This window comes from Xenopus laevis, chromosome 5S (genome assembly GCF_017654675.1).
Source record: "Xenopus laevis strain J_2021 chromosome 5S, Xenopus_laevis_v10.1, whole genome shotgun sequence".
Lineage (NCBI taxonomy): Eukaryota > Metazoa > Chordata > Amphibia > Anura > Pipidae > Xenopus > Xenopus laevis.
The window spans coordinates 57,405,541-57,429,908 of NC_054380.1; positions in this window are offsets into that span (position 1 = coordinate 57,405,541).

Sequence of the window (24,368 nt, forward strand, 5' to 3'; positions counted from 1 at the left end):
AACCCTCTCTTGATCCCTCCAATCTTGACAACCTCCGACCTATCTCTCTGCTACCTTTCATCTCTAAACTACTTGAGCGCCTAGTCTACAACCGACTAACCTCATTCCTCTCTGACAATAACCTGCTGGACCCCCTGGAATCTGGATTTAAGCCACAACACTCCACAGAAACTGCCCTGACTCGACTAACTAATGACTGTCACGGTCGGCACCCAACACCAGAACAAAACACCAGGCACCCTAGTCTCGGCTCGTGCTTCACCAGTAGTGTGACCGCCTTTGGGCCTCGGGAGGAGCCCTCGGCTTACTTGGATGCCACCTGGACTTAAACGAGAGGTGCAAGATGAGGGTTCTGGATAAGCAGAGGGGCACGACAGTAAAGCAAAGTCTTTGGACAGAAGATCGTAGTACAAGGAGTTAGGCAAAAGAGTAGTCAGATCAGGCCGGGTCGAGGCAGGCAGAGAATAAACGTTATCAGGCAGGCAAGGGTCAAACCAGGAAGTCAATCAGAGGGTTAATCAGAGGAGGTAGTCGGTAATCAGGCAAGGGTCAGAATCCAGAAGTCAGAATAGTCAAATAGCCAGGCAGGGGTCAAAAACAGGAATCAAACAGGTTCAGAATATAGCACAAGGCTCAGAAGCACCAGGAACAAAATCCTATCACGGGCAATGTGAAAAATCCAAACTGTGCCTTTAATGCTTTTAAATTTTGCGCCACTGCGCGCTGACGTCACACGCCAGCGCGCATGCGCACATAAATCAGGAAGAGACGCGCCGCGCGCGCCCTAACCATTCCCCGCCGAGGGGGCTGCAGGCGTCCCTGCAGACCCCCTCCCGCTAGACCACCAGGTAAGGTTGTTACAATGACCTTTTAACCGCTAAAGCCAACAATCATTTCTCACTACTAATACTGCTTGATCTCTCAGCCGCATTTGACACTGTAGATCACCCTCTCCTCCTCCAGTCCCTCCATTCACTTGGCCTTCGTGACACAGCCCTGTCCTGGTTCTCTACTTACATCACCAATCATTCCTTCAGTGTCTCCTACAATGGAGTATCATCTTCTCCCCTACCTCTTTCTGTTGGAGTTCCTCAAGGCTCTGTCCTGGGACCATTACTATTCTCCCTCTATACTTCCTCCCTCGGCAAATTAATTAACTTGTATGGTTTCCAGTACCACCTCTATACTGACGATACTCAGATCTATCTCTCATCTCCTGATCTCAACCCAGAACTCCTAACTCGCGTCTCCTCCTGCCTGTCCGCTATCTCTACCTGGATGTCGCAACGCTACCTTAAATTAAACCTCTATAAAACTGAAATGGTTCTCCAACTAACACCAGTAACATCCCGGAAGTATCCATCATAGTTAACAATTCCACTATCACCCCCTCTCCCCAGGCCCGGTGCCTTGGGGTTATCCTAGATTCTGCCCTGTCATTCACTCCTCATATCCAGTCACTTGTTAAATCATGTCACTTCCACCTAAGGAACATATCCAAAATGCGATCATTTATAACCCAAGATGCTGCCAAAATTCTTATTCACTCTCTCATCATATCGCGTCTAGACTACTGTAACTCTCTTTTAATTGGCCTTCCCCTCCAGAGACTGTCACTTCTCCAGTCCATAATGAACACTGCTGCGAGGCTCATATACCTCAGCAACAGCTCCTCCTCTGCCTCGCCATTCTGTCAATCCCTGCAATCCCTGCACTGGCTTCCGTTACCTCATAATCAAATTCAAATTAATGACACTGACTTTCAAAGCACTTCATAACTCTGCCTCACCCTACATCTCTGAACTCATCTCTACTGTATATACTCACCCAACCGCTTACTACGCTCCTCGACTGACCTGCTACTCTCATTACCTCCTCACATGCTCGCATTCAAGACTTTGCAAGGGCTGCACCCCTCCTCTGGAATTCTCTCCCACGGTCTGTCCGACTTTCTCCGAACCTTTCTGCTTTCAAGAAATCTCTTAAAACGCACTTCTTTCGAGAAGCCTACCCTCACTCTGCTTAACTACCAAACGCAACACCACATACAATACCACTTTTCTCACCCACTTAATTCGATCTTGCCCACTCCCACACCTTGTGTATTACTCCCTTCCCTTTAGACTGTATGCCTATGCATAGGGCCTTCCTCACCTTTTTGTACCTGTATTGATTGTGATGTATGTAACTCCATATGTTCTATGTATATAATTCATGTGATTTAGTTGTATAATCACATTTACTTTACAGTGCTACGCAATATGTTGGCGCTATATAAATACATGTTAATAATAATAAAATAAAATAATAGTGTGAACGTACATACTATTAGTAGTATCTGCAGCTGTAACTCAATACTTTATTAACTTCAGAATAGAAAATAATGCATTGTTCCTTATTCACTGGTATTTGTATATCTACCTTGGGTAACTGAAGGTATATTCCTTTGTCTAAAATCATTGATTTCCTTTTTATTTCATAGAATGCAGCTTAAGTATACCAATAGCGTTGCATGGTACAGTCAATCTGGCTAGGCACATTCAAATGAATAACAATGTATCTATACCAATTCAGGCTGTAATAATATGGAATCTTCTTTTTTCTTGAATATTCTACTTAACACAATTTTTTAATTACCTCTAATTATGTACTAATCTAATTATTTCTTCATGCAAAAAGTTAGAAAACCTGAGTGTGGTGATGTATGTCTGTTTTTCTCTCAGCTGTTTGCTCAAGATCTAAAGTTACAGGACAGTTTCTAACTTTGTGTTGTCCCAAGGCATCAGGACACATGATTAATTATTGATGAGGACGCAGAGCTGTCACTTTTAAGGCAGGTGTTGAGAAGCTGGCAAACAGCCTGAGCAAAGAAAAAGACTCTGACCTCAGCCTGCAATACTGTAAAATGGTAGCTGACATGGTCACAGGATAGCCGGCATTGACATAAGGGACTTTATAAATAAAACCATAGGTCATCATGCTAGAGTAGACAGTTGCATCTGATTCTTTCTAAACACGGAAGATAAAGAAGAATGATAAGAGTCCAGAATTGAAACTGAGACACCCCTTGTTTATAATGAATGCTTTGAAGCTATTATTTCCAGTTTGGGGTTTCCAGTGTCATTGGGTATAGCAATAATAATAAAACCATTAAGCAAAAACTATATGGCAATTTATTTTGAACGGCAAATTAATCAACTCGTATGGTTTCCACTACCACCTCTATGCTGACGATACTCAGATCTATCTCTCATCTCCTGATCTCAACATAGAACTCCTAACTCGCGTCTCCTCCTGCCTGTCCGCTATCTCTACCTGGATGTCGCAACGCTACCTTAAATTAAACCTCTAGAGTCCAGAATTGAAACTGAGACACCCCTTGTTTATAATGAATGCTTTGAAGCTATTATTTCCAGTTTGGGGTTTCCAGTGTCATTGGGTATAGCAATAATAATAAAAACCATTAAGCAAAAACTATATGGCAATTTATTTTGAACGTTCACCGTTTGTCTTATGCTCGTAAAAAACTGAATTGAGCCAAAACTGCAAGCAAAGCTGTGTGCTCATAAATCTCAGATGGACTGATCGCTAGTTAAAAACTGCCTATTTTAATAAGACTATATACAAAATCATTAAAGGGGTGGTTCACCTTTAAGGTAACTTTTATTATGTTATAGAACGGCCAATTAAAAGCAACTTATTTTTTATAGTTTTATAGTTATTTGCCCTTTTCTTCTGACTCTTTGCAGCTTTCAAATGGGCTTCTAAAAAACAAATGATCTGTAAGGCTACAAATGCATTGTTATTGTTACTTTTTATTACTAATTGTTCTATTCAGGCCTCTACTATTCCTATTCCAGTCTCTTATTCAAATCAATGCATGGTTGCTAGGGTAATTTGGACCCTAGGAATCAGACTACTGAAATTGCAAACTGGAGAGCTGCTGAATAAAAAGCTAAATAACTAAAAAACCACAGATAATAAACAAAGAAAACCAATTGCAAATTCTCAGAATATCACTCTCTACAGAGAAAGGAAAGGAGTGGGTAAAATGTATATGAATGTTGTCAAAGCTAAATTTGATATGAGGGAATGTGTGTCTGCACAGACAGCCATTGCAACATAACATCTAAATAATGATCTTATTGCTAGTGATGGGCGAATTTGCGCCGTTTCGCTTCGCCGAAAAATTTGCAAATTGTGTGCGAAATTCACGAAAGTCGAAAAATTCGCGAAACGGCGCCGGCATCTCGTTTTTGACGCCGGTGTTTTGCGAATTTATTCGCAGGTGGCGAATCGCGCAAATTCGCCGCGAATTTGCGACCCATCACTACTGATTGCCTAAAACTTGTAGTTCATTACTGGAGGAAGTTCTTAACTGAGTCTACATTGGCTCCAGACCCAGGCCAACCCGGCCAGGCGCCCTAGGCAACCAGGAGGGCCACGGCGCCGTCTCAGTGCGCGCTCCAGCGCGCATGCACAAAATGGCATGCGCGCATGCGCAAAAGCGTATTTACATGAAAGATACCGGCAGTCAGGGAGAGACAGGACCGGACACGGGGTAGGCGACAGAGCAGGTACGTGCCTGGCGCCCCCCCCCAGCTTTGCGCCCTAGGCCTACTCTGCCTACCCCTTGTTCCGGCCCTGATTGGCTCAGAACAGATGCCAAAATGCATGAGGCTTCAGAGCCCCCTATTATGCCTCAAATACAGTGTCATACTACCATACATAACTACCATATAGTCCTTCTCCCCAGCCACTTTTGCCTGTTACATTTTGCCACCTGCCACAGAGGCAGGCACCCAGGAGATGTGACTTGGGAAGAAGGAAAGATTGTATGCACCTGCCCTGCCAGGGGGTGGCACTTACAAGTTATGGCACTGCCCAAATATTATGTTTGAATGATCATCATTAGGAAATCCACATTTATCAATAGAGTAATCAATATTTGTACCTTTCTTTACATTTTTGTTCATGAGAATTGTCACAGAATTTTTTTATCAATTTTTTTTCAGATATTTCTTTTCTCAAATTTGAGTAAAAAGCCTGAGAAAATGTTTCTGAGAAAAGATTGTGCAAGGTTTCCCATCACATCTTTTGAGAACTCTTAAGTGGAGACATGGAGATTTTCCCTTTAAATAAATGCTAATGTTCCCAGCATATTTGAGCTGAGTTTTTTACTTGACCCTAAATTTTTAAACATATCCTTTGAAATTTCCCCCTACATAGGCATCCAAAAGCCTTATGTACTAATGGTGCAAGTTTTCATCAGTGCTTTAAACCACAGTGAAATTTTATTGTAACTACTTGGGCCCGAAGGGAGGTAAGGAGAGGGAGTTCAAGGAGCTGGTCTGGGTCCAAAAAAGCCGGGGCCCACAGGGTTTTTTCCTGATTTCCCACCGGCACAGTCCGACCCTGCCCACTTAATTAGATTGTAAGATCATCACCATAGGACCTCCTAACCTGAGTGCATGGAACTTGAGGTTTTCTGGATAATGGGTATTTGTATAATTTGGATCCTCATACCTTAAGTCTACTATAAAAAAAATAATCATTAAGTAAACCCAATAGGATTATTTTGCCTCCAATAAGAATAAATTAAATGATGATCAATAGAAGCTACTGTTTTATTATTACAGAAAAAAAAGTGTTTTTTTTTACATTTTGAATTATTAAAATTCCTGTAATTCTGAGGTTTCCCAATAATGGGTTTCCAGATATTGGATCCCATACCTGTATGTACTTTATACTAAAATCCATACAAAATCCTTAAATTTTTTTGCGTAATGGTCCTTTAACTCAGTTCAGACCCTTAAATTGATATTTGCATGTTAACAATGTTGAAAACTTCACTCACACCTCATGTAGACTCATGTTTACTGACAACTGTATTTACAGTAAGGGGGTATTTATTAAAACTCAATTTTTTCTCGTTATATTAATAATAAAATTTCAACTTAACTCCCAACCACAATTAAGCTTAATTTCCCACACCAGATATTTTTTGAGCACATTTATTGATAAATACAGTAAAAATGTGCACAGGAGTTTGGTCAAGGTGGTTTTAAGAAAATACTGAGAAATTTTCGGATTTTAGTAAATAACCTCTGGTGTGAAGACAAAATGAAGTGTGAAGACAATATTTACATCCTTAATGGAACAGTATGAATAAAATCTAGAGGCTTCCAGCATAGACACTATAAATGTATAAAACATTAACATCTCAAAAAGTATTTAAGGCAAGGTAAAGGTGGTTATACATGGCCAGATTTGGTAGTGCAGTTTGGCTAATTTGACCATACCGCACAGCCATCTGGAAATGTATGATATGATTGTGCTTGACAATTTCATCTACCAATGCACTATGTCAGTGAGTACATGATAACTGCAGTTGAAAAGAAGAGCAGGAGCCACAGTTTATCTTCACTCCCTGCAGTTCTAAACTGTACAGCTTCCAGCCTGAATTAACAGAACAGTGGAGAGTGGTCACTAGCATGGCATCCCTCTGTTTTGCCTACAGATGCTGTAAAAGAAGATCTTACAGCTGGTCAAAGCTATATTTCCTGATAATACCATTACTTGATGTCTATTGCCATTGTACCCCTAGTGACCTCCAAGTGATAAAGCAAAGCATGGCACTGTACACCAATATATCTGTTGATATGCGCTTCTGCTTCTTTTTCAAAACAAGTCTTTAACGAATAGTTTCCCTGGTGGTCTAGTGGCTTACCCTCTGGCATGTGGGGCCGCCCGCCATGCATTAGGCGGGGACGCCCGCCACATGAGTCCTGTCCCCTTTAGCGGCCGCACGCTTCCAGGTTTATGCGTGGCGTGATGATGTCATTGTGCAATGTCGTGAAATTCAAAGTATTTAAAGGGGCTTTGAATGGAAATTCATTGCCCGTTGTTAGGTTCAATTTAGGTTGTTCCTGGTGCTATTTCTATGTGATTCCTACTGATCTTCTGGTTATTGACCCTTGCCTTACCTGACTATTCTGAACTCTCCAAGCTGATCCTTGCCTGCCTGATTATTCTACGCTCTCCAAACCTGATTCCGGCCCATCTGACTAGTCTACGCTCTGCTTGTGCTGGCCCAGCCTGCCCATCCAGGCTGCATTGTCTGGTCTGTCTTCAAAGCTGTGTTTCTTCCATCCAGTATCATTGGTGAAATGATCGTGTCCCTTTGCTCATCCAGAACCTTTAGCTTTGCTCCTCTCTTAGTAAGACCTGGTGGCATCCAATTAGCTGAGGGCTCCTCCCGAGGTGAAAGGCGGCTGTTAAAGGCAGAAGCAAGAGCCGAGAACAGGGAGCAGTAATGCTTTTACATTACCTTTCTTACCCCCCTTTTCCCATGAGGGGGCTGCCATATCTGTGCAGCAGTAGTCAGTTAGCATTAACTTATTTACTGAACTATGAATGCAAAAATCACAAAAAATTTGTAATTTTTTTTTTAAAAAATCATGAATTATTTGGAATTTATTAAATCCCGAGGATGGGAAAAGTCAGAATCTGAAAATCCAGCATCTCAGACCTGTCGAGGTTGCATATAAGTCAATGGGAGAAGTCCCAATGATTTTGATGTGCACTGGGTTTTTGGCAATACCCCAAATTTTTCGGAAAAATCAGTAGAAAACGCGAAAATCAGATTTTTCACAACTTTTTCAGATTTTTTCACGCAAACAAAATTTTCAGGAAAGTGTAATAATAAATAAACTCAAAAACTACGTGCGGATTTGGTCTGAGTTTTTTTCAGAAAATATTGAGATAAATTTAACCCCCATAATAACCCCCATAATGACTGAGATGGGACAGTTCACTTCCTGAAGACAGCTCATGTAGTAGAGCCAAAACGTTGATTAAAATACACTTTTTGTATCACTAAGACCAATGAGTGCAGACTGTTTGCTGTTTTGATACAGTATATATATATATATATATATATATATATATATATATATATATATATATATATATATATATATATATATATATATATATATACTGTATTAGGGATGTACCGAATCCAGGATTCGGTTCGGGACTCGGCCAGGATTCAGCCTTTTTCAGCAGGATTCGACTGAATCCTTCTGCCCGGCCAAACCGAATCCAAAACCTAATTTGCATATCGAAATTAGGAGCGGGGAGGGAAATCGCATGACTTTTTGTCACAAAACAAGGAAGTAAAAAATGTTTTCCCCTTCCCACCCCTAATTTCTCACCTTTATGATTTCATGCAACAAGTTTCTTGTGTAAAGACATCAGAAAATGATTTCTTGAGTGGCATTTAGACTTCTATAGTATCAACGCTCAAGAGTTCTCCAAGTCCCTTGAGAACAGTGGAGTGAAATTCTTCAATTTAAACCATGTTGATGCACCCATTGGTTTAAAAGGATCTTGGGACCTATGAGCTCCCAAAATATTTTGAAGGGAAAGTGCCAGATCAAGATCAAGAAAAATCTTCACCATTGATAAATCTGTTCTCAGATAATACACTTTAATTTACAGTCTTTAGCATATGTGTTGTATTTATCATGTGTATTGTGTATAGCTAAAGGACAAGAAGACCTTAATTTCATTGAGAGTGGCAAAATATTAGCCACCCCAAGTGAATAAAATAGCTGTCCATGTGCCAGTGCTCTGTCTAAGAAAAAAATGCACCAATCCATTTCCATGTTCCATGTGCAGTGGAGAATTTTCTGATTTGAGAGACAGTGATGGTGGTAGAACTGCTTTTGAAGGTTCTCCCAGGCTAGTATATTTTTCTGCCGACCTGTAAATTAGGGTTTCCTTGTCGTTTAATATTGTAAAGTAGACTATACCTTGTGGTACTGCATTTTCAGTTAAGGCTACATAATTCGAATATTTTATGTACTAATCGTATTCTCAACCATTCGTATTCTCTACTTTTACAAATATATATATATTTGCTCTCAGCAGTTAAAAGAGGAAAAATATATGCCTGGGTGGGTAGTTAGGAAGTTTTTAGAGTTCTACCCAGATGCATTTTGGGATTAATGTGAATTCCCATAGACATGTGTTGTGCGTTCCGTACAGTGCATTTAAATGCTTTGTTTCATGTATAGATGCAGCTGCCTTCTTCCCTCTGGAAATCTTACTAACACTCTAGCTGACAGCTGCTTTTCAGTCTCCTCCTTCAGAAGAACAGATGCCTATTCTCTTTCATGTAACAATCTTGCTGCATGCTGTAATTTCAGGAGCAAGTTAAATTTACTGATTTCCACCCTGTTAACTAATTAACTTCTGGTATAAAACTTAAGCTTCAATAAATTAGAAGAGTTTGTGGCATATGTTTGGGAAAGTAAAAAAATGACACTTAAAGGGTAAATATATCCTTTTTCTAAATAGACAGTCAAATATGGGGTATAGCATTTGTGCACGCAGAACATGTTTCTTTTACATAGGTCAGTGTATGCAAATTAGTTATTAGCTATGTTCTGTAAGTTAACAGCTTTAACAATGCCACCCTTCTATGCCCATTGAGGATATTGTTACTATTCCTTATACACAGTGTTAAAATAGACATCCATATGTACAGTATAATTGCAGATAAGCAAACAATACAGACCAAAAAAACAGGTTTTACAAAAATGATTTAATATAAATGCATAATTTTTCCACTCTTCTGTTTTGATTTGCTTTGCACCACTCTAAACAGTATATAACATTATTCCTCAATTCATATGCACAGTATCGGAATCCAATCCTTTTCTCCTAATACCTTAGCGAGGCCAGTAAAGCAGTAGTATAGGAGATGAAACATGGCATGAATGGAATTTAACCAATAAAAAACCGTAAGATCCATCCTACAATTTGCATTGTACACAACTTTATAGTTTGCAGGCACATTTGTATGTTATAAAAGTATATGCATACATATGTAAGATTTCTTCTCTATGAGTAGCTCCTTAATTTTATCTTCTTTGTGTTATACTGTCTGTATAAAGTTTATTCTCAGTGATTCTACTGCTACAGATTCTTCGTTTTATTCAGTGCCTTTTTGGAAAAGCACAAGTAGAATGTGTAAAATCCCTTACTGCATGGAGTTAATACAAGTTAGGTCATAATGTTCCATTTGTCATTATCTACCGCATCAGGACACTGATGGATCCCACCAAACGTGTTGACTGGTTGTCCCATTTTTTTCAGACAGGGAGAAAGATCCTTTCAGAGGGATGAGGACATTTGCTAAAACTTTCCCAGCTCTCCACGGTAATTAGCCTATACTATATATATATATATATATATATATATATATATATATATATATATATATATATATATATATATATATATATATATATCTTCCAAATGAGTATCCGCACTCCAAAATCAATCTTGATAAAGGCAGGGGTAAATCTTGTATACACCAATGTTTCACAGACCAGCACTCCCTTTAATATAAGACAAACAATTTATTGCATCTTTATCCATGCATCTATATGCATATATATCCTATATATATATAGCCTTTATGGGCAAGTTGATGCTGGAATGAGAATTCTGCCTGCCACTACATAACATAAGTACCTTGTTTTTGTATTACACTGTAATCAAACTTTAGAATGATAGAAATTAAGTACTCAGGGTTACCAACAAAGGGCATATTGTCATCTGAGCAATAAATCATAGCAACCAATGAGAGATTATTTTAGCAGCCACCTATAGGTAGAAAAATTCAAGCAAACGTGATTGGTGACTATAAAATATATTTTTTTTTCCCAGATAACAACCTTCCCAGTATTGGTTAATGAACCTTTAATACCATTTAATATAATCAGCAGTTATCATAAAAGTATAGAACAGAAAATCTGGCATAATGTGCAAAGAGTTGCAGAGATTGTATTGATGGTAGTGATGGATATTGAGTGAGTGGGGTGCTATTTCTAGAAAACATTGGAAATATATATTGCTTCAGTATTGCTTGATATATTTCCTTAAGGACTTTGCATGTAATTGGTTTAGCAAAGTAAAGTGAGTGGTAACCTTTTTTCTGCAACAACAAGTTCAAGAAGATGACAAAATATTTTTTCAGTTACAACCTAAAATAAAGCAAGATATTTGTAGAAGAGAAATATAAAAGAGATTATAGGTTTCATAAAGTTCTGAATCTCTTCATCTCAGTACGACTTATTCCATCATGGGAAGGGGTTCCCCTGGTACATTTTATCTTTCTTCTATGGCAAAAGATATTTCTTCATGAACCACCAATCCATTGCAGTAAAGCCCAAACTAGCTACATCACTGACACGTTCATACACATGCTCAGTACTTGCAAATAAAGGTCAATGTGAGAGAAGAGTTAGTCTGATAAGAGAGATAGTTTGAACAAGGCCAAAAAGAATTCTTATGTTAAAGTCAGCTGCTTCAAGAGAGGCATCTGAAGAGTTGATACATGGTTCTAACGACTGGTTCATGTTGAAAACTATGTCAAAAATACCTACCAGGAGGGACATTAAGTACAGTCAATCACAAGCTACAAAGCTAAAATTGCACCTCTTGGCATAGTTTTTCAGAATTGCACTTAGGTCAGTACATGCTTCTCTATACTTGTACCTTGCACCTGAATAATGGTTGTCTTTTGCTTTTAGGGTATGTGAATTCTAGGCATCACTTTGCTCAATTTACTGAGATTTATTCAATTAATTGTTAAAAACTCAGTTTCATGTAGGTGCAGTGAGCAAAGTGGTGCCTAGAAGTCTCATACCCTAAAAGCAAAAGGCAACCAAATGTATTAAATTTGTAGCCTTACAGAACATTTTTTTTAGATGGGGTCAGTGACCCCCATTTGAAAGTTGGAAAGAGTCAAGGAGAAGAAGAAGGCAAATAATTCAAAAAAGAAATAATGAAGAGTTGCTTAGAAAAGATGCTTAGAATTGGCCATTCTATAACATATCAAAAGTTAATGTAAAGGGGAACCACCCGTTTAATCATTTTTAGTCATGCATGGTACATTATGTACACAACTGTATCTAAAGTCATTAGTCAACCTTAGAAATATCTAGAAATGCAAAGCCTGACAAATCATTCTAAAATGGTGTCACAGTCACATAAAATAATGTGTACTTTTTATTTTTACAACTATCCTAAATATAGTTCATAATCAAGCAGTCTTTTATGTTGTTGTTATTATGATAAGCAGACTGTTGAATCCCATATTCTTGCAGTATTTCAGTTATCTCCATTTAGCTAAAGGTTTGAAGACCTAGTGAGTTAGGCATAAGATTCTCAAGATTCCCCATGACATAGCAGCCATACTTCCACGAGTTTCTGCAGCTTGTTATGAGGCATGCCAGGCATGGTTAGAAGGGCTATATTTTCATTTAGTCTGAATTCTTGGCACACTAAGACCGTAAACATAAGCCTAGGTACAAATAGATGGAATTATTCATTTGAGTACCATGTGATGAAACTAATTAATAATTAAGTTTACTAATGTGTCTCACAAGTTTCTGTGGATAATATTTGAGCCTCATCTGACTGACCAAGATGATTTGTCATGAGAAAGAATAACTATGCTATTTATGCAAGCTTGTCATTATACCAATATTAGAGGATTTTCTCTGGTGCTCTGATATGGGTTTCTGAAGTACAGTATTACTTTGTCAGCATGAAAGAGATTTGCGTAGTAAAGTAATTAGGATGGCATAATGTATTATTATTCATTTTTTATTACAAAAAATTATTATTGCCTATGTTATGCGAATCTCTTACAAGAAAATCCTCCAATGCTATTGAGGGATTGTTTGTATAACAACAAATGAGTTCAAGACTTTAGCATTTAGCCGTGCAGCACCATTAGGGATCAACGGCACAATAAAAAATGAATAATATACCCACCCCCAACTTGCCTGTTGGTGAATATTCAAGGTAGAACCCTTATTCTGTTCCTGAATATGAAAAAACAAAAGGTATATTTTTATCTTATAGGATCACTCGCCAAAAAAATATCCTGCTTCTACAAGGAAGAGAAACCCCAATGACACAATTCCGGTAAAAAATTAGATGGACAAATGATGGCTTAACTTTACATTTAATTTTTTTGGGATAGGAAGTCCATTTTATTTTCATTCTACATACCTGTTCCCATGAAGGGCCTTTATCCCAAGAAATTTGGACACATACTGTACATTTATTAACAGAATAGCGCCTTGGCCTATTTGCATTAAGGGATGTTTCTACATAAAGACCAGGAGTTAGAGTGCATGGCTAAACCTGCCACAAATCAGGGACCCTGATACCTACTAAAATTTAGAGGAAAGGCATCTCTACATCCCAGGATTTAGCAGGGGGGTAGTAGAATTTTGGACACATACATTTATTAACAGAATAGAGCCGTGGCCTATCTGCATTAAGGGATATGTCTACATAAAGTCCAGGAGTTAGAGTGTATGGCTAAACCTGCCCCAAATCAGGGACCCTGATACCTACTAAAATTTAGAGGAAAGGAATCTCTGCTGCCCCTATATGTCTCTTCTAGGATTTTTAAACAGAATCAGGCAAGATTGATTCATAGTCCAAATCAGTGGGAATTGTGCTCCCATCTGAGTATTTTTATTTAGAAATTTGAAAATATTTTCTGTATTTGATAAGCCTAACATTGTATCTGGGTATCCATCATAGCTTTACTGTATACAGTATATCATAACTTTCAGGACATTGGAAATTCCAGTCATGGAGAAGGATATTTTTTATTGTCAAACTACTAAAAGGTACCTAAAAGGTACAGTATCTAGAAAGCAAGAATGACATTGCTGTTCATTGTTAGAATAATGTTCCTTAGGAAGCTTTAAGGCAAACCATGAAGAACCGTCACCACACGTGCAGTGCTATTTCAGGATCAATTCAACAAGCTTTTATCCAGTGTTTCCCCACAATTCCATTATAGCTGCTGTGCCGAGGTGGTGATGCATCTGAAGCATGTATCTCTAATGAATGCAAAAGTTGTGCAACCGCAACTGCTTTATAAATACGCCCTTATATCTATTTCCATAGTAATCAATGGGTATAAAGGTGGCCACACATATGTAGATTTTAAAAATATATATTTTTGTTATCATACAACCGAGCTTATCATGAAATGATCATTCTAAAGTATGATTTGTCCATCTACTAAAATTACCATTTCAAGTGATATCGTTTAGTTGAAGACCAAACTGGACAAACTGGAAGAGGATGTGTGAGGTATAAGCGTTTGCATACAATGTTTTCAGGCCGAACATTCTTTTGTAAATCCTTCATTCGGCGCAAACCTACAAAACATTTGATTTTATTTGTTTGTGAAGATGAGTCTCTATGGATTCAAGGCAGAAGGATGATGTTACTATAATGCTACTAACCTTAATAAAGAAGAAAAACAACATGTCATAAAAAAGAAAAATATTTAACACATATATCTTTGTAATTCCTTTTTATTTTGGGCCGCTCTATATTATTGAAATGCACATTCGTACCAAAGGATGAATGGCCGTTACATGCAATCTCTTATACCTGACATTATTTAGTCAGCAAATCACTGCCCCACACATGTCCAGTTTCCAAACTGATAAGAGATAAAGATCTGTCCATCCCATCAACAGACACATGTCAGTGATTAAAGACAAACATTTCCAATGTTGGAAGAAAGATTGCCAGATTTACAACCATTTGGTGCACAGCAACCTTATGATAATTTGATGATTTTGTTGGATCGCACTGAAATTGGTCGTTAAGTAAAGAAGAATCATTACATGCACTGTATGGCCTGCTTATGACAATGAGCAGTACCCTTATCCTACTACATCATCAACACTGCACAGCATCATTAATTTAATTGTTTGATATGCTTATATTGTAATGTATTGATGAATCATTTATAAGTGTCAGGGACCTATCGGCCCCCTAGCGGGAGAAGTCCAAACCAGGAGGAAGCTGAAGGTCAAAGTCCAAGTTTGCGGTATCAAAAAGGATCAGGTATAAGCGGAGTCAAGTTCAGGCAAGGAATTCAGTAGGCAGGCAGTAAGAATCAGAAACAGGAACAAAGCCGAGGTCAGGAATTCAGAAAACAACAATTTAGGAATTAAGGGAACCAAGGAACAGAAGATAGGAAGTTCTATATTCGGGCATTAAACCTGTGACCTGGAAGGCCTTTTAAACTTGAATTTCATGCCGGCGTCAACCCACGTGGAGCACGGGCACCGTCATCTTAGATTGGTAGCAGCCGGAGACAGGAGCGCCATCGGACGCTCCTGACTATAAGTCATTAGACCTCAAATACTGATGTTTGTATTTTTCTGTGGCTATGCCTTGATAAAGCTATAAATACTACTCAGCCTAATCAGCTAACCTACTAGACATTTATTTGTAAGGCCATTGTAAAACATTGTTCAATATTACCCCAGTACAAAAAAAGCCTCATATATACAGTATATAGTCATACATACACCAAGATGTTGGACTCCAGTTTCCATTTGACAATGAATTTGAAGGCAGTTATAAAAACAAAGCTACTGTGCATAGCACAGACATGGAAAGGAGCCACCATAACATAATGCTCTTGGTACATGACAGCTGAAAGTCATTTGAACTACTAATTTGGCTGTGCAATGCTGAGAATCTACAAAATGCAACTACCCAAAAATCCAATGCATTTTAATACATGGTAATTTCCCCTCTCATGACTTATGTTCCTATTGTACAGTTACTACTGTACAGGAAAGCATTTTTAAAAGTTTATTAACTTCAACAAGTAGAACAATCTTACTCATAGTATTTCCTTCTATCATTTTATGAAGAGGCAAGTCATTTCAAACCCATTGTTGCTGTTACCTGTAGATTGTCCTGAGTGTTTAAATGGCTTGTCTTTTTCAGGTCTTATGCCTCTTTCCCGTTTGCTGATCTACAAATTCACCCTACTACACATTACCATCATCTGATTTGGGACCTTTTTAGAGTTTACATTGTTACTCAATGAACTCTTTTCATAGCAAGTACTTGTTTGCCAGGTAAACCTACTGTTCACAAAGATGAGATTCACCAGGACCTGGTATCTGCACATGCAATTCCCAATTGAAATTATTGTCATGCCACATTTTCTAACTGTTCCAGTTCATTATGGTGCCATCTGTATTTGAGCTCAGAAAATAATGACCAGCACTTTTTGTGATGTGTAACATCAGTCAATTCATCATGAATTTTTCTAGATATATTTTTAAAATATATATAAATATATATTTTTAATATAGCATTCAGCACTCTGACACTGTAGTGCTGTAGTATTTATATCTTCTGGGGTAACAGCAAAAGGTATGTAATGAAAGTTATGAGTGACCTTCCGACATTAAAAAGAAACATAAAATCTGTTGCACACATTATTATTCAGATGTCTCAGAATTATGACCAAACCATTGTTAAACATGTTTACATATGCAAAGACATGACAGTAGTTTGCATTTGACTTATTCTATGCAGTTTTTTTGATCTTAAGGTAATCAAATGCGTATAAAAATGAAACAACTGAGCAAGAGTTTCCAGACAGTTAAATATGGCTAGGGAATTACATCACTGTATTTTTTTTCACATTGATGCAACTGGAGTATAGTTGATAGGGAGCAAGTGCTGTCCAAGTTTCCATATTATGGCCCTTCAGGTCACGTGACACCTGGAGATTTCTTTAGACACTGATTGCTTCATTCTGGCAGTCTCTATTTCTCTACTGGCTGTTACAGGATACCCTGGAGCCTGCACTGAAAAACTGCACGTGGCCATGACACAGAAGCCTTCAGCATCTGACACCTCAGATATTTAAACACATTTATCCTTTGTTGGATATAAGCAAGTGTTATTATTATTAGCAGGCTAACTAATTATAACTTCTATTTGGTATTTGCTCATCCATCCAGATCCAATTTAAAGACTGAAATAGGAGGCTTTGTGGTTGTCGTGTTTGCACAGAATAAGACATAAGTCCAAGACACATTTGAGGCAGATGGAATTTCTTGCTCCTGGGAAAATATAGTGCTTGTATCATCCTCCCCTCTTTAAACACAAGTGCATCTCTAGTACAGTTAACTGTCACCCGAAACTAACAAGGAGGATGTGTCTCTGAGCAATCTGAGCTTCGGTCAAAAGTTCATGTCTTGGCAGCCCAATGCCAACTTGGACTGAGATTTCAGGAATGGCTAGAAAAATATTTTAATGTAATTCACCTTGCTGTGGTATTTCATTGATAACCTTCAAAAATGTAAAGAGTGTGGACTGAAATTCTCTGACATATTTAACATATGACTACAAATGAAGGAACGTGGCAGCCTTTATGCTCTCTAACCACGGGATTTTCTGCTAGGATTTTTATATGAGGAATACGGCATTGGAACAGAGAATGAATTATGTTTTTCCAGCACATTTATTAAAGGGATACTGTCATGGGAAAAACATTTTTTTCAAAATGAATCAGTTAATAGTGCTGCTCCAGCAGAATTCTGCACTGAAATCCATTTCTCAAAACAGCAAACAGATTTCTTTATATTCAATTTTGAAATCTGACATGGGGCTAGACATATTGTCAATTTCCCAGCTGCCCCAAGTCATGTGACTTGTGCTCTGATAAACTTCAATCACTCTTAACTGCTGTACTGCTCCCCCTCCCTTTTTCCCCCCAGCAGCCAAACAAAAGAACAATGGGAAGGTAACCAGATAGCAGCTTCCTATCACAAGATAACAGCTGCCTGGTAGATCTAAGAACAGCACTCAATAGTAAAAACCCATGTCCCACTGAGACACATTCAGTTACATTGAGAAGGAAAAACAGCAGCCTGCCAGAAAGCATTTCTCTCCTAAAGTGCAGGCACAAGTCACATGACCGGGGGCAGCTGGGAAATTGACAAAATGTCTAGCTCCATGTCAGATTTCAAAACTGAATATAAAAAAATCTGTTTGCTCTTTTGAGAAATGAATTTCAGTGCATAATTCTGCTGGAGTGGCACTATTAACTGATGCGTTTTGAAAAAAACATGTTTTCCGATGACAGGATCCCTTTAACTATTTGCTGAAGGAAAGTTGGCAATGGGACGAAGATACTCATGTAGTCTTTTTTTCTAATAAATATAATATGCAGACCTGAACTTACTGGCTCTCTGAATGGATGATTTGTTGGTCCTTCCCCACCATCCCTACTGTGAGTGACAGTTTTTTTCTTGACAACATAAAGTCCTTTAGAATGAATAATTATTTTCAAACTTAAAATACTCTGATATTCCACAGCAGTTTTGCTTCTAGCTTTTCAGAACATTTATGTAGAACCTGCAGAACCTGTAGAAGTGCGTCAGTTTCTATTAAAAACTAACAGCAACTAGAGGGCCACAGATTAGTGATACAGTTTACAGTTAGTGATACAGTTTTCTTGGAATTGTAACTAGTCTCATATGAGTAATATATTCATGTGCAGAGGATCTCGTGAGAACAAAACTCTATTTCTGAACTGTATACAGTATATTTCTTTTTCTGGATATAGGATAAGTATAATTTCAGCTTATTTAGTTATGTTGCCTTTGCAGTTGCTGGAGAAAATATAAATGAATGAATATGTACTCAATGGATGGCACGTACCTTACCCTGTCCACTTGGAGTTACCCTGGTTTTGTTGTTTGTAATTATTTTTTTACTGGCCCACTACCATTGTACAGAGAGTTGCAGATTTAAAACAGTGAGTGGTACAGTGAAACAGGAATTTGTTGTTTAGCTCACCTATGAATTCTACAAATATCATGTGATTTTGCAAATTTCTACATCTGCCCAGTTATTGTATATTCCTAGAGCCTTATATGTCACTCTAGTCTTTGTAATTCTGTATATTTTATGTAAAAAAGATAACATTTTCTTTGTTATTTCCATTTCTTAGAAGTAGGTACAACAATTCAAGGTTGTGTTTTATGTCTTCATAACTTCACCAAGATACCACTGACTTGGGGCTAAATAGCGCTGCCATAAAAATCATATTTTGTTTTCTAAGCAAGAGGAACATTTTTTTGTGTGTGTAGGACATCCTCAATTCGTTTTATGACAAAGTATCAAAGATCTTGACTCATCAATCATTTCAATCAACAGCAGAATGACCAACCATTGTTCTTCAAGATTGATACAAAGAAATATTTTTTACAAGACAGATATATTTAAATAGTACAGGTAGAATGTATTTGTTAGTATCCAGTGGAATGACACCCCTTTGAGATGCCCTTACTTTGATCCTTACCCAAAAGGCCTGCCTAGGGACTGTTGCAAACATGCTAAAAACAAATATTCCTTACAATGTTCTCATTCATCCCTAGTTCATGAGAAGTTAAAAGTCACACCTTTGTGTTTAAATGCAAACTACGTGAAAGGATGTTTTGTAATACAGTATTGACCAATGTACTTGTCGTGAAGGTTAGAAAAATAAACAGAACTAAATAAGCTGAAATTATACTTATTTCTTTAAAATGACAAATGACCTCCCTCTCTCTACATCTCACTTCCTGTTTAGCAAATCCTAATATGGCTACAGGCCATGCATTGCTTGCCTGTTATTAGTCAAGAAGTCAGTTAATGTAAATACAATTCAAATGACATGACAATGATTAAATAAGTGTCTATGAAGAATGCAAAAGACCAATACCTATAGCAGTAGCATTTACTTTATCTGTCATATTCCCTTCACAGAAGTAAAGTATGTAAGGAGTCAGTCAACCTCATGTTTTGAAGACAACCCAAGAAGCCCTTGGAGACACAGGTTGAAGATACAAAATTTTAGCAAATTCTGTGCACTGGCTTAACTGAACACTAAATGTTGTTGGGAGTTTTCTTAACTGAGAAGGAACAATGAATTTTTAACAAGTTGTGTTATTCCAGGAAGTGTCATTCTGTGGCCACTAAAGCAAATAAAGTTCTGTCTTGCATAAAAAAATGGCCTTAACTCAATTTATGAAAACACAAATTTGCCTCTTTATACTGTAGGTCTCACCTGAAGTATGTAGTGCAGTTTTGCGATCCAGTCCTTAAGAGGGATATAAATGAGTTGGAGAGTGCAAAGACTTGCAGCTAAACTGGTTAAAGGGATGGAGGATTTAAACATAGTTACTCTTTATAAGTACATGGTTGTGGAATGTCCTGCCGGATGATGCTGTGATGGTTGACTCTGTTAATGCCTTAGGAGGGGCTTGGATAATTTCTTGGACAAGCATAATAATAATCCAAGGCTATTGTGATACTAAATTCTACAATTAGTATAGATATTGGTATATATATTTTATGTGTAAGGATTTAGTGGTTGATGTATGTGCACTTGGTTTCATTTGGAGAGTTTGAACATGATGGACGTTGGTCTATTTTCAACCCATATGTAACTATGTAACCTGCCATGTTTTTGGGGAAAAAATTTTAGTTCCCAGAAACTGAACTGAATCAAGGATTCTAACACTGCAAAGCTACTGTTCTGTCAACTAAACACAATTATCAGTGCATCAACATAATGATTGGGCTGCCATATTGCTTGTTATACAGGGTTCAAAAGATGTTTTGATGGTTATGGGTCATTACTGACCAATTAATGTTTTGTAGATTTTTTAGCTAAGCAATGGATCCTTACATTATCTATGTAATATAAACACCCAAACATATGTTAATTTTGACCTTGGTGGGTACTATTTTTATACTATTAAGTATGTAATTTCATGGTATACCTAATGTTTTATATTTGCTTAGATCAGCCAGTATGGCAAGCAACTTGAAAAAGGAACAACAAGTTAGGATATGCTGTGCCTTAAAAAAAGGAAAATAAGTATTAAAATAAGCTTAAAAACATAAACATATGTGTTTTCATTCATTCAAATAATGACAGGAGCCTTATGAGAGTATTCTTTGAACAGAGAGATCCAGGTTTGGTATGTGTGAAAAGATACAGAGAAAGGACAAGACTGAGGAAGGATAGTGGAGACTTTCATTATAGAAAGTAATTTCATGTCTCATTGGGGTCATAGATGCAAATCTCTGTTCAAATCTCTGTACAAATACAATAGGTCGGTAGCAGCACTGAATTTGATATCACAGCAGTTTCTGTATTAACAATGGTAATTATAGCATATGGGAAGAATACACAGTGACATAGCAAGGGTAGTAGCGCAAGAGGGCAACAGTAACACTTTAAAGTAGTGCTACTCAACCTTTGGCTTTTTTTTAAGGTGCTGAATTAAATATCTAATCAAACCTCTTCAGCCAAATGCCAAATCAAATCTTTTCTCAATCTTATTTCTTCCTTGTATCCTTAATATAAGGAGTAGTCTAGAAAGACAGAAACTCTTCTTTCTCTTTTAATGTACTATTTCTGGTGCACTTGAGTGGTGCCACTCTGAAAAACATACTATGGGGCATATGCATTTATTTTTGAGTTGTAATATTGCTATGGTTCACATAAATTATGAATCAAAATTGCCACTACAAAATTATGTTAGTGATATTATTTAGGTTTCTTTACATGTGGTCTGAATGTCAGTAAGTGAGGTGGTAGCATTAATAGCTATGTTACACCAAAGAGTAGATTTAAATGGGAAAAGACTTCGACGGACACAAGCACTGCAACTTGTGAACATAATGAACGATGTCTTAGCAGGCAGGAGATAGCAGGCACAATGAGACTCACTGCTACAGGTGGAAATAAAAGGAGTTCATTAAAGGAATTGTTCACCTTTGAGATAACTTTTACTATGATGTATGTAGAGAGTGATATTCTGACACAATTTGCAATTTTTTTTAATTTCTTATTATTGAAGGTTTTTGTGTTAGCTATTTATTCAGCAGCTCTTCAATTTGCATCTTAAGCAATCTGTAAGTAGGGTCCAAATTACCCTAGAAACCATGCATTGATTTGAATAGGAGAATAGGAGAGTGCCTGAATAGAAGGATCAGTAATAAAAAGTAACAATAACAATACATTTGTAGCCTTATAGAGCATTTGTTTTTTAGAAGGGAGTCAGTGACGCCCATTTGAAAGCGGCAAAGAGTCATAAGAAAAAGGCAAATAACTATAAAACTATAAAAAATAATCAATGAAAACCAATTGAAAATTTGTTTAGAATTGGCAGTTTTATAACATAATAAAAGTTACCTTAAAGGTGAACCACCCCTTTTAAAACTTCAGATAAAAAGGGCTTAGAAGTGCCAGAGACAGATACAAAAAACATGTTTGTTGCTCACACCGTACCTTACCACCACAGTGTGGCACTTGCAGCCAGGCCTGGACTGGGAGTCAAAATAGGCCCTCAGCTCACAGCCAAAGTGCAAAGAGTTGCGTTCATCCATGAATCCAGCACTTGCATTGACTACCAGCATCACATGCAAGGGGAAAGCAAACTTCCATGCATCATTCATGACATGCAAGGAATTAGAATCTAGGGATGTAAGGTGCTTCATTGCTCTGTATTAAAGATTTGGCTGATACAAATGCACAGACAACATCTGCTCTACACCAGCAACAGATCCAAACACTATGGGGCATAATTATCAAAGTGTGAAATCAGAGCTGTCCACAGTCCCCCAGAGGGAAATTTCACTGATCTCAATTAACTTCTATAAAATTTCTAGAGCAGTGAAAGGCCAAAATGTGGATGCAACCATCACCCCTACCACACTGCTCCACCCTGCTCAATAAAGTTCCCCGATCTCCCCGTCTACCTGTGCTATGTAACTGGCAGTGGGTTAGGGGAGGAGTGATGAGAAGCTACAGAAGGGTCAGAATTCTTCAGGGTATATTTAGAATTTAGAGGCATATTGATCTAAAGGTAAAAAAAAGCTCTAGTTTCACCCCTTAATAAATGAACCCTTAACAATCCCATAAAAGTGACAAGACATATGGAGAGTTGTAGGAGGGTCGGACTGGGCCAGCAGGACACCAGGAAAAAACTAGGTGGGCCGCTTGAGCCTGGGCAGGGGGCCATCGAAAGGGAGTTTCACCTGGGGCAGTGGATGATCTGAGGGGGTTGTGTCTGGGGCAAGGGCCGTTGGAGGGGTTGTGCCTGGGGTGGTGGGATGGGGGTGACATAGCCATATGAAGGGGCCCCAGACCACCAGTCCGATACTGAGTTATAGAAATTCCTTTGGAGGACAATGAAGAACTCTAGTTCCACTCCTTGATAAATATGCACCAAGTAAACTGTTGACACACACAATATTGGCACATAATGCTGTGTCTGGTTATAGTAAATAAGAAATAACATACTAAAAAAACAATTGCAAGAGGGCTTGAACCTGTACTTTCCATCCCAAAACATAATCCACCAGTTTCTCAATCCAATGTTTTATATTATATCAGCCCATATGCTTTGTACATTTGTTTCTGATAAGCTTGTTAAATGTTTAAACACATATTGTTTCCAAATGGCCATATCCACATTTACTGTATTTTATACTGAGCTCCAGATGCAGTCCCTGAATTGACTAGGACTCAGTTGCCAACATGGTTACTGATGAACTAACTCAATGAAGTAACCCATAGTAACCAATCAGCAATTAGCTTTTGTTAAGTCCAGAGCAAATTAGAAGAATGAATTGACTGATTGGTTGCTATAGACTACTGCACAGGTGCAGTTTTCCACCTTGGAATGTAACCCTGGATGAGTATGAATGAAGTGAATATAGCTAGTCTCTTATTGTGCAATATGTCATTTTTTGCTCATGCCAGTTTAAGTAAATAGGTGACAGACTATTGACTGGTACCCAACTCATCATCATTTTCCAGAAGCTCCCTTTAAATTAATAGACTCCATCCACTGATGTTATTTAAAACTTCAATTTGATTGGCTGCATCCGAGCACCTGATATAGCTAATTACTCACCCTATCATTGTACAAGTTGGTTTATAACAGCAGAACCAACAGAGCCCGGTGCAGCCAATTACCTAATGGCTTTTACCCACTAATGAATGAAAAGGTAAAAGAAATAACCAGTGCAGTCAAGATTTAAGTAGATGACAATATTGGCATAAGTAGATCTTATTGGCCCTATAGCAAATTCAATTTATGACCCCAAAAAATTGGTAAGGTAATCTATTCTACCAAGATTTATTGAAACTGTTCATTAATTAGAGCTTTACTGTAGTTATGATCTAGATGATCTAGGGTCCATATTGTCTTAAATTTCTGCAAGGACCCCTGGCTATGGTGGAATTGTCTTGAGTGTGATCCATTCGACAATGTAGGAGGGTTAAGACACATTTTTTTCATAGCAGGTTCTATTTTTAATTTAGAACACTTATTTGTTAAATAAGTAAGACCCGTGTTTGTTATAAATTATTGTAAAATGGCACGAACCTTGCTGATGCTATATACATATATGCAGGGCTGGTC